We start from the raw sequence: 16,602 nt of genomic DNA on the forward strand, positions 1-16,602 counted from the left end.
TTTCAAAGGGGAGATAAAAGGCCTGTGTGTATTTTGCTGCTGTCCAAGAGACATGGATTCTTCTGCAGTGAAGATACACCTGCAAAGGATATGCCTGCCAAGAACATTACCTAGGAATGCCTAAAGCTGGAAGAGCCAGATTATCAATCCATGGAAGGTAGGAGAAAAGCAAATCTCATTGCCATTTCTCAGGTCCTTTTGTTAAATTTATTTCTTGGCTTTCAGCATACATGAACAACCTATACACTTTGAACCTAGAGATTAAGCCTGAGAGCTCCCTGCAAATCTTATGGGGAAAGGTAAGTTAACAAGTACACGAGGCTAGAATTTAATGGAAATTTACATTAGATGTGAATATTTATTTCTAAGTCTTAAGTCTAATTTCTGTGATTTTATTTTGTCAATGGAGTCTCTAAGGCTAGCCATTATAGTAATAGGACAATTGAGAACTCTCTATAAAGAATATTATACCCAGTTTAAAGGATCCATTATCTGACCATTTACAAGTAGGATCTAATAACAACTCAAATGAATATGGCATAGATGATATAGCCCCATGAACAAAAGAGGCTTATTCTCCAAAATTAATCCAGAAAAGAAAAAACCCTTCATTGCACATGCAATAAGGATGGTGTGGTAAAAACAATGACTCTGGCTTCTCACAAAATTGTGAGACACCTCCAGTCCTGCTAATAAGTGGCACTGGACAGGCAATACTAGAATGGAACTTCTATAGCTTTCTCTAAAGTGCAATTAGGGATGGAACAATAATCATTAGTAGAAATTCTATAAATCTTGGAATTCTTGCTATTAGAAAGAATTGCATTACTAATGAAGTTAGTGTTCTGAAGTTCAAATCACAGTTAACAGCTTTCATTTATACTAAAGACAGGGGAAGTATAATCAATTTCAAAGCTTAATTTAATTTTATTTATTTTTATTTCTTTTTGTTTCAAGTTTTTATTTAAATCCACTTAATATATAGCGCAATATTAATTTCAGGACTGGAATTTAGTGATTCATCACTAACATATAACACCGAATCTCGTTACAACAAGTGCCCTCCTTAATACCCACCACCCATTTAACCCAACCACCCACCCACAAAGCTTAATTTTATCACAAATTTATGAAACATTTCCTAGCAAATATCTCTTTCTTTGAAGAATTAACTTCTTTGTAGATGCTGAAATAATTTAAAGCTAATGAAAGCATTATTATTCTTATAATTTTATTAAAATATTTGTTCTTCAAATATATTTTTTAGAGGGGTTAAGATGGCAGAGCAGTATGAGGACGCTGAGCTTGTCTTTTCCCTGAAACACAGGTAGACCAGCACCAAACTATTTTGAACACCTAAGAAATTGATCTGAGGATTAACACTACAATCTGTATAACAATGGTCACAGACCTTGACAGGTACACAATGCAAAGAAGTGAATTGGGGGAGAGAAAAGCCACAAAGGTTAGAGAGCCATTTTTGCAGAGAGGGGACAGAGAGAGAAAGAGAAAGGGGGAGATGTAGCACATAGAGATTGTGCAAGAAGATCACTCCCCCTGAAAGTAGCTGGAGAGAAAGGGAGAGAAAGAGTGAAAAAACTTGCAGGGAATTAAAAAGAAATCTGTTCCCCCAAACCGTTGACAGGGAGAAAGGAGAGGGTTTCCATACCACCAGGATTCTATAAACAGTGGAGCACAGAGTCTGAAGATTCCGAGTCCAGTGTCTGGTGGTGCTCTGGTAGGGAAGTAGGGGCAGAAGACTTCTGTGAGAAAATTATACCAGAAAACTTTCCCAATCTGGGGAATGACACAGACATCAAAATCCAAGAAGCACAAAGAACTCTCATTAGATTCAACAAAAACCAACCATCATGAAGGCATATCATAATCAAAATGAAAAAAAATATATGCAGAAAAGGAAAACAATTATGAAAGCAGCAGGGGAAAAAAAGTCCATAACCTACAAGGGAAGACAGATCATGTTCACAGAAAATCTGTCCACAGAAACATGGCAGTCCATACAGGACTAACAGGATATAGGAAAAAATATTCAGCCAAGAATTCTTCATTCAGCAAGGCTGTCATTCAAAATAGGAGAGACAAAGTGTTCCCCAGACAAAACAAACAAACAAACAAACAGGCAAGCAAACAAACACTATAGGAGTTCATGAGCATTAAATTAGCCCTATAAGAAAGTTTAAGGGAGACTCTTTGAGTATAGAAAAGACAAGATAAAACAAAACAGACCAAAAGCAACTAAGACTGGGAAGGACCAGCGAACATCATCAGAAAAACCAAATCTACAGGCAATAGAGTGTCACTAAATTCACATCTTTTATTAACCACTCTAAATATAAATGGACTAAATGCTCCAATCAAAAGACATACAGTTTCAGAATAAATAAGAAAACAAGACCCATCTATTTGCTGTCTACAAGAGACTTATTTTAGACCTAAACACATCTGCAGTTAGAAAGTAAGGGAATGGAGAACTAACAATCATGCTATTAGACATCAAAAGAAAGCCCAAGTAGCCATACTTATATCAGACAAACTAGATTTTAAAACAAATACTGTAACAAGAGATGAAGAGGTCATTATATCCTAATTAAGTGATCTACCCACCAAGAAGATCTAACAATTGTAAATATTTATGCCCCCAACTTGGTATACAAAATATATAGATCAATTAATAACAAACATCATGAAACTCATTGATAATAATACCATAATAATAGGGGACTTCAACACCCTACTTACAGCAATGGATAGATCATCTAAGCAGATAATCAAAAAGAAAGAGATGGCTTTGAATGATACACTGGACTAGATGGACTTAATAGATATATCCAGAACATTTCATCCTAAAGCAGCAGAATACACATTCTTCTCAAGTACAAATGGAAAATAGATCACATACTGTGTCACAAATCAGCCCCCAGCAAGTACAAAAAGAGCGAGATCATACCATGGATATTTTCAGAATACAACGTTATGAAACTTGAAATCAACCACAAGAAAAAAAATTGGAAATGGCATGAATACTTGGAGACTAAAAACTATCTTACTGAAGAATGAATGGGTTAACCAAAAAATTAAAGAGGATATTAAAAATTAGATGGAAGTCAATGAAAATGAACATTCAAGAATCCAATACCTCTGGCATACAGCAAAAGTGGTCCATAAGAGGGTAGTTTATAGGAAACTTGTCCTTCCTAAAGAGGGAAGAAAGGTTTCAGATACAAAACCAAAATTTACACCTAAAGGAGCTGGAAAAAGAATGGAAAATAAAGCCAAAAATCAGCAGAACAGGGGAATTAAAAGATTAGAGCAGAAATCAATAATATTGAAATAAAAACACAACAAAACCAAACAGTAAAACATATCAATGAAACCAGGAGTTTGTTCTTTGAAAGAATTAACAAAACTGCTAACCCCCTGGCCAGATTGATCAAAAAGAAAAAGGAAAGGACCCAAATAAATAAAATCGAGAATGAAAGAGGAGAGATCAAAACCAACCACAGAAATACAAACAATAATAAGAGAAAATATGAAATAATATGCCAACAAATTGAGCATTCTGGAAGAAATTGACAAATGGCTAGAAATATATGAACTGCCAAAACTGAAACAGGAAGACACAGAAAATTTGAACACACCCATAACCAGTAAAGAAATTGATTGAGTAATCAAAAATCTCCCAAAAAAACAAAAGTCCAAGGCCGGATGGTTTTCCAGGGGAATTCTACCATTTAAAGAAGAGTTAACACGTAGTCTTTTGAAGCTGTTGCAAAAAATGGAAATGGAAGGGAAACTCCCAAACTCATTCTATGAGGCCAGCATTCCCTTGATTCCAAAACCAGACAGAGACCACACTAAAAAAAGAGAACTACAGACTAATTTCCCTGATGAACACGGATGCAAAAATTTTCAACAAGATATTATCCAACCGGATCCAACAATGCATTAAAAAAATTATTCACCACAATCAAGTGGGATTTATTTCTGGGGTGGAGGTCTGGTTTAATATCGTCAAATCAATCAATGTGATACATACCACTAAAAGAAAGGATAAGAAACACATGATTCTCTCAATAGATGCAGAAAAAAACATTTGACAAAATATCACATCCTTTCTTAACAAAAGCCCTCAAAAAATTAGGGATAGAAGGATCATACCTCAAGATCATAAAGGCCATATATGAAAGACCCATAGCTAATATCATCTTCAACTGGGAAAAACTGAAAGCTTTCCACCTAAGGTCAGGAACATGACAGGAATGTCGACTTTCACCATTGTCATTCAACTTAGTGTTGGAAGCCCTAGCTTTTCCAATCAAACAACAAAATGAAATACAAGGCATCCAAATTGGCAAGGAGGAAATCAAACTTTCACTCTTTGCAGATACATGATAGTCTGTGTGGAAAACCCAAAAGCCTCCACCAAAAAACTGTCAGAGATGATACATGAATTTTGCAAATTTGCAGGATATAAAATCAATGTACAGAAATCAGTTTTATTTCTGCTCCTGGATAGGAAGTACAAATATTGTTAAAATGTTGATACTACCCAAAGCAATCTACATATTCAGTGCAATCACTATCAAAATACCACCAACATTCTTCACAGAGTTAGAACAAATAATCCTAAAATTTGTATGGAACCAGAAACCAAAAATAGCCAAATCAATCTTGAAAAAGATAACCAAAGCAGGAGACATCACAATCCCAGACTTCAAGCTATACTAGAAAGCTGTAATCATCAAGACAGTATGGTACTGGCACAAGAACAGACACTCAGATCAATGGAACAGAATAGAGAACCCAGAAATGGACCCACAAACATATGGTCAACTAATCTTTGCCAAAGCAGGAAAGAATATCCGATGGAATAAAGACAGTCTCTTCAAGTGGTGCTGGGAAAACTGGACAGTTACATGCAGAAGAATGAACCTGGGCCACTTTCTTACATCAGACACAAAAATAAACTCAAAATGGTTGAAAGACCTCAATGTAAGACAGGAAGCCATAAAAATCTTCGAGGAGCAAGCAGGCAAAAACCTCTTTGATCTTGGCCTCAGTAACTTACTCAACACGTCTCCAGAGGCAAGGGAAACAAAAGCAAAAATGAACTACTGGGACCTCATCAAAATAAAAAGCTTCTGCACAGTGAAGGAAACAATCAGCAAAACTTAAAGGCAACTGACAGAATGGGAGAAGATATTTGCAAATGACATATCAGATAAAGTGTTAGTATTCAACACCTATAAAGAACTTACCAAACTCAACATCCAAAATACACGAATAATGAAGCAACAGAAAGAGAAATCAAGGAATCAACCCCATTTACAATTGCACCAAAACTCACAAAATACCTATGAATAAACCTAGCCAAAGAGGTAAAAGATATATACTCTGAAAACTATACAAAGCTTATGAAAGAAATTGAAGAAGACACAAAGAAATCAGAAAAACATTCCATGCTCATGGATTAGAAAAACAAATATTGTTAAACTGTTGATACTACTAAAAGCAATCTGCATATTCAATGCAATCCCTGTCAAAAAACCACCAGCATTCTTCACAGAGGTAGAGCAAACAATCCTACAATTGGTATGGAACCAAAACAAAACCCAAGTAGCCAAAGTAATGTTTAAAAAGAAAACCAAAACTGGAGGCATAACAATTCCCGACTTCAAGCTGTATTACAAAGTTATAATCATCAAGACAGTATGCTACTGGCACAAAAACAGACAGATAAATCAGTGGAACAGAATAGAGAACCCAGAAATGGACCCACAAATGTAAGACCAAGTAATCTTTGACAAAGCAGGAAAGAATATCTAATGGAAAAAAGTTTCTTCAGCAAATAGTACTGGGAAAATTGTATAGTGACATGTAGAGAATGAAACTAGACCACTTTCTTAGACTATACACAAATATAAATTCAAAATGGATGAAAGGCCTAAATATAAGACAGGAAACCATCAAAATCCTAGGGAAGAAAACAGTCAACAAATTCTTTGACCTCAGTCACAGCAACTTTTTACTTGACATGTCTCCTTAGGCAAGGGAAACAAAAGCAAAAATGAACTATTGGGACCTCATCAAGATAAAAATCTTCTGGACAGTGAAGGAAACAATCAGCAAAACTAAAATTCAACTGATGGAATGGGAGAAGATATTTGCAAATGACATATCTGATAAAGGGTTAGTGTCCAAAATGTATAAAGAACTTGCCAAACTCAACACCCGAAAAATAAATAATCCAGTAAAGAAACGGGCAAAAGACATGAATAGACAGTTTTCTATAGAAGACATCCAGATGGATAACACACATGAGAAGATGTTCAACATCACTCATTATCAGGGAAACACAAATCAAAACCACAATGAGATACCACCTCATAACTGTCAGAATGCCTAAAGTTAAAAACTCAGGAAACAACAGATGTTGACGAGGATACAGAGAAAGGGGAGCCCTTTTGCACTGCTGATGGGAATACAAACTAGTGCAGTGACTCTGGAAAACGTATGGAGATTCCTAAAAAAAATTAAAAATAAAACTACCCTACGACCCAGGAAGTGCACTACTAGGTATTTATCCAAAGGATACAGAAGTGCTGATTTTAAGGGACACATGCACCTTGATGTTTGTAACAGCACTATTGACAATAGCCAAATTATGGAAAGAGCCCAAATGTCCAATGGATGAATGGGTAAAGATGATGTTGTGTATATATACAATGGAGTATTACTTGGCAGTAAAAAATAATAAAATCTTGTCATTTGTAACAACATAGATGGAACAGAGTGTGTTACGGTAAGTGAAGTAAGTCATTCAGAGAAAGGCAAATATATGCTTTCACTCATATGTGGAATTTAAAAATTGAAACGGATGACCATAGGGGAAGGGAGGGGAAAATAAGATACAAACAGTGAAGGAGGAAAACCATAAGAGACTCTTAAATACAGAGACCAAGCTGTGAGTTGCTGGAGGGATATTGTGTGGGCGGATGGGCTAAATGGTTGATGGGCATTAGGGAGGGCACTTGGGATGCACAATGGGTGTTGTATGTAAGTGATGAATTACTAAATTCTACTCCTGAAACCATTATTACACTATATGTTAAATAACTTGGATTTACATAAAAACCAAAAAAAAAAAACCTCACACACATATAAACCAACTTGGATTTACATAACATTTTTTTAAACTTAAAAATTATACACACACACACACACACACACACATATATATATATATGTGTGTGTGTGTGTGTGGCCTCTCGGTGTCTCAGTTGGTTAAGCATCTGACTTCAGCTCAGGTCATGATCTTGTGGTTCATGGGTTCAAGCCCTGCATCAGGCTCTGTGCTGACAACTCAGAGCCTGGAGCATGCTTTGGAATCTGTGACTCCCCCTCTCTCTCTGTCCCCTCCCCAGCTCATGCTCTGTCTCTCAAAAAATAAACGTTAAAAATTTTTTTAAAGTGTGTGTGTATATATATATATATATATATATATATATATATATATTTTAATTTATATACTTTCCAAGGTATGTATACTTTCCAAGGTAGTTAATATATATATATATATATATATATATATATACATATATATATATATATATATATATATATATATTTTAACTAACTACCTTGGAATCAATGTTAAAAAATAATCCTTGCTGTCTTTTTCTGGACAGAGAAGATATGGATGATTGATATTTTCATATCAGTGAATAAATATAGTAAATTACTACCTTTTTACTACATAGCAATGAGCTGCTTAAATAAAGGTAGTTTTAATTTTTAAAAATGGATATGGAAATTGATTAATTTAAACATATTATTTTAATAACTGTACCCAGATAGCTTTGAATTTATATTAAATTTCCATTGATATTATAACATAGCTCTTTGCAGAGTCTAATTAAATTTTTGAAATTACCTTTAGGATATTCATTTTATCTGCATTTAACATATGGGGTAATTTATCATCTGGACTAAGTTTACTAAACAGGTAATCAATGGAGCTATAATGAAAATTTATGTGGTATGACTGCCTAGTCTACCTCTTTCAACACTAAGATCTGTACATCCTGTACAAAGATGTACTGTCCTGGTATCATCACTGTTGCCAGACAATTCAGTTGCTACTGGACAAGTATCAGATCTTGGGAAGTCTATATCCTATATCAGGAAACTAGCTTATCTTGAGATGTGTTAAACCAATATACACCAATTACTTTTTATGACATATCATATGTCTTCTCTGTATTGGATCTCTTATTAAAATATAGTGTTAAATGTGAGCTATAGAGTCCAACCACTCATTCTCTCTCTCTTCTTTTCTTCTTTTTTTTCTCATTAATTTTTTATTCTTTCAACATACATTCACTGAGCACCAACTAGCACCAGTGCATGAAACTGGGATAGAACTAAAGTAAAAAATAAAAATAAAAGAGTTTATATTTAACCTCAAGGAAGGCACAATTTGTTACTGGGGTATATAACCATGAAAATAAGTGGAAAAAAGCCTTTAGGTTCTATGATAGACTACTGTAGAACATATATAGAAGGTGCTCAAGAAGGAGGCATTTACCCAATCTTACTGAGGAAGCAGAGAGCAAGGCCAGGAAAGGATTCATCGGGAAGAAACACCTGAGATAAAGCTTGGAAGATGAAGAGGCATTTCTCAATAGAAAAGAGAGAAAACATTCTTGGAAGAGGAAACAGCATGAGTAGAAGTATGGGAATGTCTATCATAACTGCAGAAATGCAACTAGCATGGTGGGTCAAGATAGAAAGGCAAAAGAGCACAGAGAGAAGAGACTGGAAAGGTAGAGATGTCAAATTATATATGGTCTTGATTTTATAAGGATAAGAAGTTTAGACTTGTGCTTTTGGCAAAAGGAAGTTATTGAAAGATTTTAAGTAGGGCAAGAGGATGGTTAGATTTTCTTTTTAGAACACAAACTAAGGCAGCAGTTTGGGAGATCTTTTAGAGTAAGTCAGGAATGGAGGGAGAGAGAACAGATAACAGATGATTGCAATGGGTCAGGAGAAGACAAGGGGCTGTAAAACTATAGCAATGAAGATAGAGAGGCAATGATGGATCTGTCCACGGTTGTGGACACTAATGGAATGGGGAAGTCAATTATTATATCATAGCAACAATTATGCTTTTGTACCTGGTCTTTCTGACTTAGGAAAGTAAGTAATACTGGAAAATGACTAGGTTCTTGGAAAAGACAACTTTAATTGTTTATGATAGATGTTGTTAATAAACATTTACTATGTGTGCATGCTGATTTGCACTAAAAACAAAAGAAAAATTAAACACAGTTCTAGTCCTCAAGAAACTGACATTCCATTAAACATATTCAGTAAGACATTGGATATAATTGTGTAATCCTCAGTACAGAAATTCCAACATATACATAATATCAGATGCCCTGTAAGTAGGTGAAGGTATTCATGAGAAACATGGAGGGTAAAATAGATGCCTATGGAAATACAACACTTAGTAATTATATAGGAAAACATAGAAGAAGGGTCAGAGATGAATAACCATAGGAGAGTGCGATAAAGAACAACACAAGGGAGAAAATTCAGGCTGGTAGGTTTGTACACCTAAGACTCTTTGAGCAACATGAAAACAAGCTGAGTCCAATAGGTGTGTAATCAGACTGTTAGTCTGCAACTTTAGTGAAAGCAACTTCAGAGAATGTGTGGAGTGAGGTTGTATCGTATGGAATGCATGAGAGACAGGAAAGGGTAATGCATGAGTAGAGTCTATTCAGGTGAACTGTTCTTTGACTCTTATGGGACTTTACATAGAATATTCTGGAAAGGATGTAGTTTTCTTTTTCAACTATGAAAACAAACAAAAAATGCCACACAAATATCTGACCTAAATAAACTTTGAGACTAATATCTGAGAAAAAAAATTGCCAATGCTCTGTAGCCTAGCCCTAAAGATACTATGATAAAATTATTTTTAAGTGATCATTGGAAGAATAGATGAACACGATCAAAAGAATACCAGAAGCCACAAAATGATGCAGTTTTAAAAACATATCTAAGCCCAGTATAAATACAAAGCACTATTATGAACAAGGTTTCTGATTCTAAACATATAGTAATAAGTCAATTTATATTATTATGTAAATATTCTTTCTTTTAGCGTTGTAGCTACACTCATTTGATCAATAAAAATTTGTTAAATAGTATGATAACTACTTAGGATCACATAGAATAGCTAGCAAGACTTTAGGATTTTCTTGTAATTTTAGTTTAAATAGACATCTGTGGGATTGTAGTATATGCCACAGAAACACATTTGCAAATGACTTGGACCCCTGACAGTCTATGAATTAAGTGGATTATTAACTAGTGTGCATTCCAGGCAACTGCTCTTTCCTGTGGGAAATGCATGTAACAGCATTCTTGTTTTTTATGTATAGATATCTGTGCAATTTCTTCATCCATGCTATTTTTTGAACCTATTGACAAGAAATGAGAGCAGAAATCCTTGATGAAATGGTTTAGTGAAATGGTTATAACATTATAGTATTTTTAGGGGACACTCTAGCATAGTATGACATACTTTCAAGAAAGAGTCTAGGAGCGCCTGGATGGCTCAGTCGGTTAAGCCTCTGACTTCAGCTCAGGTTAGGATCTCGTGTTTGTGGGTTCATGTCCAGTGTCAGGTTCTGAGCTGACTGCTGGGAGCCCAGAGCCTGCTTCAGATTCTGTGTGTGTGTCTCTCTTTCTGCCCCTACCACGCTTGTACTCTGTCTCTCTCTCTCTCTCTCTCTCTCTCTCTCTCAGCAATAAATAAACATTTTAAAAAAATTTTAAAAAGAGTCCAAAGAATAAAGTTGGAGAACAGAAACAAAGTTTTGTTCATTTTTTTTTCTTTCTTCCTTGAAAATTCAGACCAAAACCCTTAACAGGGGAAAGTGTGGCAGGGTTGGAACCAGAATTTCAAGAAGATAGTAGCCTAGTAGCACAGCAATGATTAGACAAGTGGTTGCACCACTGGGGAGTGGAAATAGCTCAGTGGAATCCAGACAGGACAGACAGCCTACAGCAGTGATCCACTGGGTTATAGGTATTGATTACAAATAGGCAGCTGAGTCAATATTAAGTATACTGAAGACATTTTTCTCACTACAGAAGAAGGTACTTACAAATATGGAAAATGGAGAAACTAAAAATGGATAATTTGTTAACTTGGAATTATGAATATCAGTGTGAATTCAGAGTTTCCAATACATAATGATAGATATAAAAACAAGTAAAAATATAAATGCTGATTTTAGGTGTATATATACATTTCCAATTCCTTATTTTGCTTTCAGAATATCATTCTTCATTAAAAAGAACCAGGACTCCTTAAAGAAATGGATGATTCAAGGACTGAGGCAAGGAAAGGACTAGATATTTGGATATCAAAGCAAATAATAATAGCAACAGATTGTAGCTTCGTGAATAAAATAGTAATCCATAAATTTATAATAATATGGAATAAGTGAATAAATAAGCAAGAAAAAGAGAAAGCTGTTCCTGAGGGTGTAATGCCAACAAAGAAATTGGAAGATCACAATCTGGCAACCATAATAGTAATTGATTCTAGTAAAATGTTCACATGTTCTTAAAGTATCTGTCCACCAAATGTTTGTTAAATATAAAGGGAAATGTGGTGGGAAAACCAGTGAGGCAACATTTCATCAAGTAATTGAAACCAACATCACCTATAATAGGGCACAGCTAAATTATGTGCAGCCTATATGTAATAAGACACCATATCACTTCTGTGATATTCCTGTTAAAGTACATACATAGCCCAAATCTACTCATGAGGAAATATGAAAAAGATTCATATTAAGAGAAAAAAATAATTCCATGTGCATATTGCATAGGCAGTGTGTTAGGTAGTGAGTGTGGTTGGAGTGAAACAGGATAATTATGCAGATAATAATAATAAAGTCATAATAGTTGAAATTATTGGTAAATACATGTGGTTTCTTTATACTATTCTATTTGCTTTTGTGTAATTTTTTTTTAGCCATGGACAATTTGTTTGATCTTTCTGAGCCAAGCACAATGGGACAAATGTTAATTAGATATATTCAGAGTCTGCTGTTTTCAGATATGTGATATTCTTATAATTGATTTTTGTTAATGATATTACTGAATTTAATAACTTGATGGCTTCTTTGTGTTAGACAAGATAGCTATAGCAGATATGGGCTACTGGTCTGGATATAGGAAATTTTGTTCTGTCCTAGTGACCAACACAATGTACTATGCCAGGAGTCAAAGATGTGCACTCTAAAAACTAATTACATCGCAGCACCTCTAATGTTACTACTCTGGTCCAAGTCACCATCGCTTTTGCTTGAATTATTGTAATAGCAATTTAAAATTCCTTATGATCTTCCCCACACAAACAACTTACCTCACTTTTCACAATATGTTTTTGATATAGTTGGCAGTGGAATCAACTTAGAACAGAGGTGAAACTCCTTTGTTTAGAACACTATTGATTCCCCAATTAGCAAGAATGAAAGGATATTCCTACATGACCTTCAACCCTCAACATACAGGTAGCTTTCTGATGGTGTCTCTTAATATTCTCATTTTGCTTCCTCCAACTATATTGGCATTTTTGCCATTTTTTTAACACACAGGCAGGCTTCTGACCCATAGATTTGGCCCTCATTATTCTCTTTGCCTGAAATACTTTTCTATCTGATATTCTTATAGATCTTTCATTTTCTTTATCATGATTTAAATATTGCATTCCCAAACTATCCTATTTGAAATTGCTCCCTATCTCTTTTTAATGTAATTTAATTAACTACAGCACTTATTACCAACAACAGGGCATATTTTACTTGTTTATTATCTTTCTTCCTTTGGTATAATATAAGCTACATGGGGTCATGGATTGTTTTTTGTCCATTTTGTTCACTGCTCTATCTACAAGATCTGAAATACTTCTTGACACATGGTAAATAGGATGATTAGTTTCGTGTGTCGACTTGGCAAGGCTGTTACTGATGAGTGCTCAGTTATTTAATCAAAAAAATTGATAGCTTTGAAGGAATAGAAACTTTTTAACATACAAGTTACCAAAACTGACAAGAGGTAAACAGAAAATTTGAACAGCTCTATAAAAAAAATGTTGATTTTTTGTCAAAACCCTCATGAGAGAGAAAGCTCCAGGACTGAGTGGTTTCATCAGTAAATTATATTCTATATTTAATGAAGAATTAAAGCCAATACTACATTATCTTTTTTTAATACAATACTGGGAAAGCACTCTCTAACTTTTTTCTTTTACTTTTCTTTTTTTATTTCAAATTTTATTTGAATCTAGTTAGTTAACACATGGTAAAATTGGTTTCAGGTGTAGAATTTAGTGATTCATTACTTACATATAATACCTTGTGCATATCACAAGTGCCCTTTTTAATAATATCCATCACCCCTCTAGCCCATCCCCCACCAACTTCCTTCCATCAAGCCTCAATTTGTTCTCTATAGTCTCTTTTTTAAATGGAGCAAGTATAATGACAAAGAGTTTTCCAAGAAAGAAAAGAACATTGAAGACTAATATCCACTATGAGCAATAGTGAAAACTCCCTTAATAACATATTTGCAAATTAAATCCAGCAATATGTTAAAAAAAGATAATATATTTGACCAAGTAGGCTTACCCTAAGATCTCAAAATTGATTTATCATTAGGATAGCAATCAATGTCACTCACCATAATAACAAAGCAAAGAGAACATTTATATGATTTATTCAGATGTAGAAAATTTAATTGACAAAATATTAATACTTATTTATGACAGTCTCTCAGCAAACCAGGGATACAAGTAAATATCCTCAATCTCTTAAATGGCATTTATAAAAAAAAAAAAAGGCTACATGCATCATACTTAAAGGTTTAATATTAAAAACTTTCTTCCAACACTTGAGAACAAATCAAGGGTGTTTACTCTCACCACTTCTATTCAATATGATAGCCAAGAGACTAGTCATTTCAATAAGGCTAGGTAAGCAGAAAAAGGCATAAAGGCATAAAGATCAAATGGAATATGTAAAATATTCTATTTACAGAAGAAATAATGTTTTACTGACAACACTTAAGAAATATACAAAGAACTAGGGGTGCCTGGGTGACTGAGTCAGTTAAGAATACGACTCTAGATTTTAGCTTTTAGCTCAGGTCATGATCTCACAGTGAGTTTGAGCCTGGTGTCAGGCTCTGTGCTAACAGCTTAGAGCCTGCTTGGGATTCTGTCTCCTTTTCTCTACCCCTCTCCTGCTCACACACTCACTTTCTCTCTTTCAAAAAAAAAAAAAAAACTTAAAAAAAGAAATATACAGAGAACTAATAAATAAAATTAGACAAATTAATATACAAGACTGTATATTTAATATTGGCAGCTAACAGTAAAAAGAAATTCTAATTTTTTTATTTATCAAATTAATAAAAAATTGTCAAAAATAAAAAATAGGTATATATTTAACAAAAGATATGCATATCATCTGCACTGAAAATAACGAAATATTGCTTAGAAAAATTAAGAAAATAAATACAGAAATTATGTACTGTGTTTATTGATTAGAAGACCCAATACTGTTACCATATAAATGATTCCCAAGTTCATCTATAGATTCAAACATTATAGAAATCACGATCCCAGGTGACTTTTGTTGACAAATTGGCAAGGTATTCTCAAAATTTATAGGGAAATGCAAAAGACCTTGACACATTAATTTATAAGAAAATGCAAATGACCTTGAATAGCCAAAAATAAACTTTAAAAAGAACAAAGCTGGAAGTCTTAACTCTCCTAATCTATAAAGCTATAGCAATCTTTGCTTTTTGATATTAAACAAACTCTAAAACTATTTAGTAGTATGACTCTGGGAAAGTCCCTTAAGATCCCTGAACTCAGTTTCCTTATCTGTAAAAGGGTATGCCGTAAGATAAGTAACTTAGGGCAATGTTGGTCCCATACTAAGTAAATAAACATATTTTAGTTGTATCAGAAAAAAGTTACTATTTGGGAGAAAAATCAAAGTACTGTGTAGAATAGTTTAGGTGATTATGGTTATGGATATAGATACAGATAATCATTTCTTATGTTTGTATTTCACTTTAGATTTTTTAAAGCAGTTTTATGGATGAAACTCTGGATTTTGAGGAGATATTTAAAATACACTTAGGAAATAAATATAAGGCACATTTAATAAATACAAAACTCTGATAAAGCTGTTTATATCATGGGTATTATGATATAATCTCATCACAGGGCAGTCATGAAATGCCTTACATTTATACTGAAAAATGTGCACTTCATTTTCTTGAATTCCTGGTCTCATCTAGCCCATGAAAACCTAATACATATTCTCATCCTCTTAATCTTCAATTGTTTTTACTATATATTTCCATTGTAGTCATAATCCCATATGTAATATTTGCTTTTTATGCCTTTCCCAATGCCAGGCAATATGTTCCTTGAAGCCAGGCAATGCATCGTTTCATTGTTTTATCCCTGGCAAACTTCATATCTGGCACATAGGTGCTGGGGTAAATTTTTTACAGTTTCCATTAATCCACTGTTGATGTGATTATCACTTACAACTATATTCTCCAATATAGGTCTTTCCAACCTGGATGAGAAAATGCATGTTCAAATGAATAACCGGGAGGAACCAGGCACAAGGGTCAGAAAAAGATGTTAGGTATTGTGGCTTACAGTCTTGACTTTTTATGAGCAACATGGACTATGTTGAAAACTACTATCAGAGGAACATAAGGTGGTTCTGGAGAAATCTATAACATGAAGTAGGAAGGCCTGAGGCTGCTTTTAATGGCCCTTCACTGCCATGATAATATCTAATTGCTAGGAGAGATGGAAGACAAAATGATAAAACTGCTCAAAATACTTTATTTTTGCATTGAGTCATGGTGGTCAGATTTACAGCATTTAGATTAGGAACTTCTAATTATTATTTCAGAATAGATTATTTCAGAAGGTGAGATTTGGTTTAGTCATGGGATTGCTCTGCCTACCTCACATGTTACAAGGGATCATGCATGTGAATATACTTTTAAAATTATTTAAAGTTATATAATTACAAATGAAGGTTAGTTTGAATAGTTGCACAACTCATAAAACATTTTCTTGAATAGCTGTACAATATCAGGAAGATTAGACAAGTGGTCCAGCTAACCTGGTGTCTGTGTTTTTGACAATGGCCCCAGGGGATATTAGGTAAGAATATGTTGTAGTTTCTCCACATGACATTAAGCTCATAAGCTTAAGAATGTTCACAACATATTTTGCTCATAACTATCATCTTTTAAATAGTAAAACAGGCTATATTCTTCTCCTTTAAATACATTAGAAATTTAAATGATTATTAAACTTGTTTCTAGAGCAGTTTACAGTTTCAATATACTGTTTTGATGATTAATTTCTCTTCCTCCTCGATTTAAAAGAAAAAGAAGAATAATACAATTTCAAAGGCCTTAGATATATGAATAATCACTCACTTTAGTTCA

The sequence above is a fragment of the Panthera leo genome, chromosome B4 (assembly GCF_018350215.1).
Source record: "Panthera leo isolate Ple1 chromosome B4, P.leo_Ple1_pat1.1, whole genome shotgun sequence".
In the NCBI taxonomy this organism is placed as follows: domain Eukaryota; kingdom Metazoa; phylum Chordata; class Mammalia; order Carnivora; family Felidae; genus Panthera; species Panthera leo.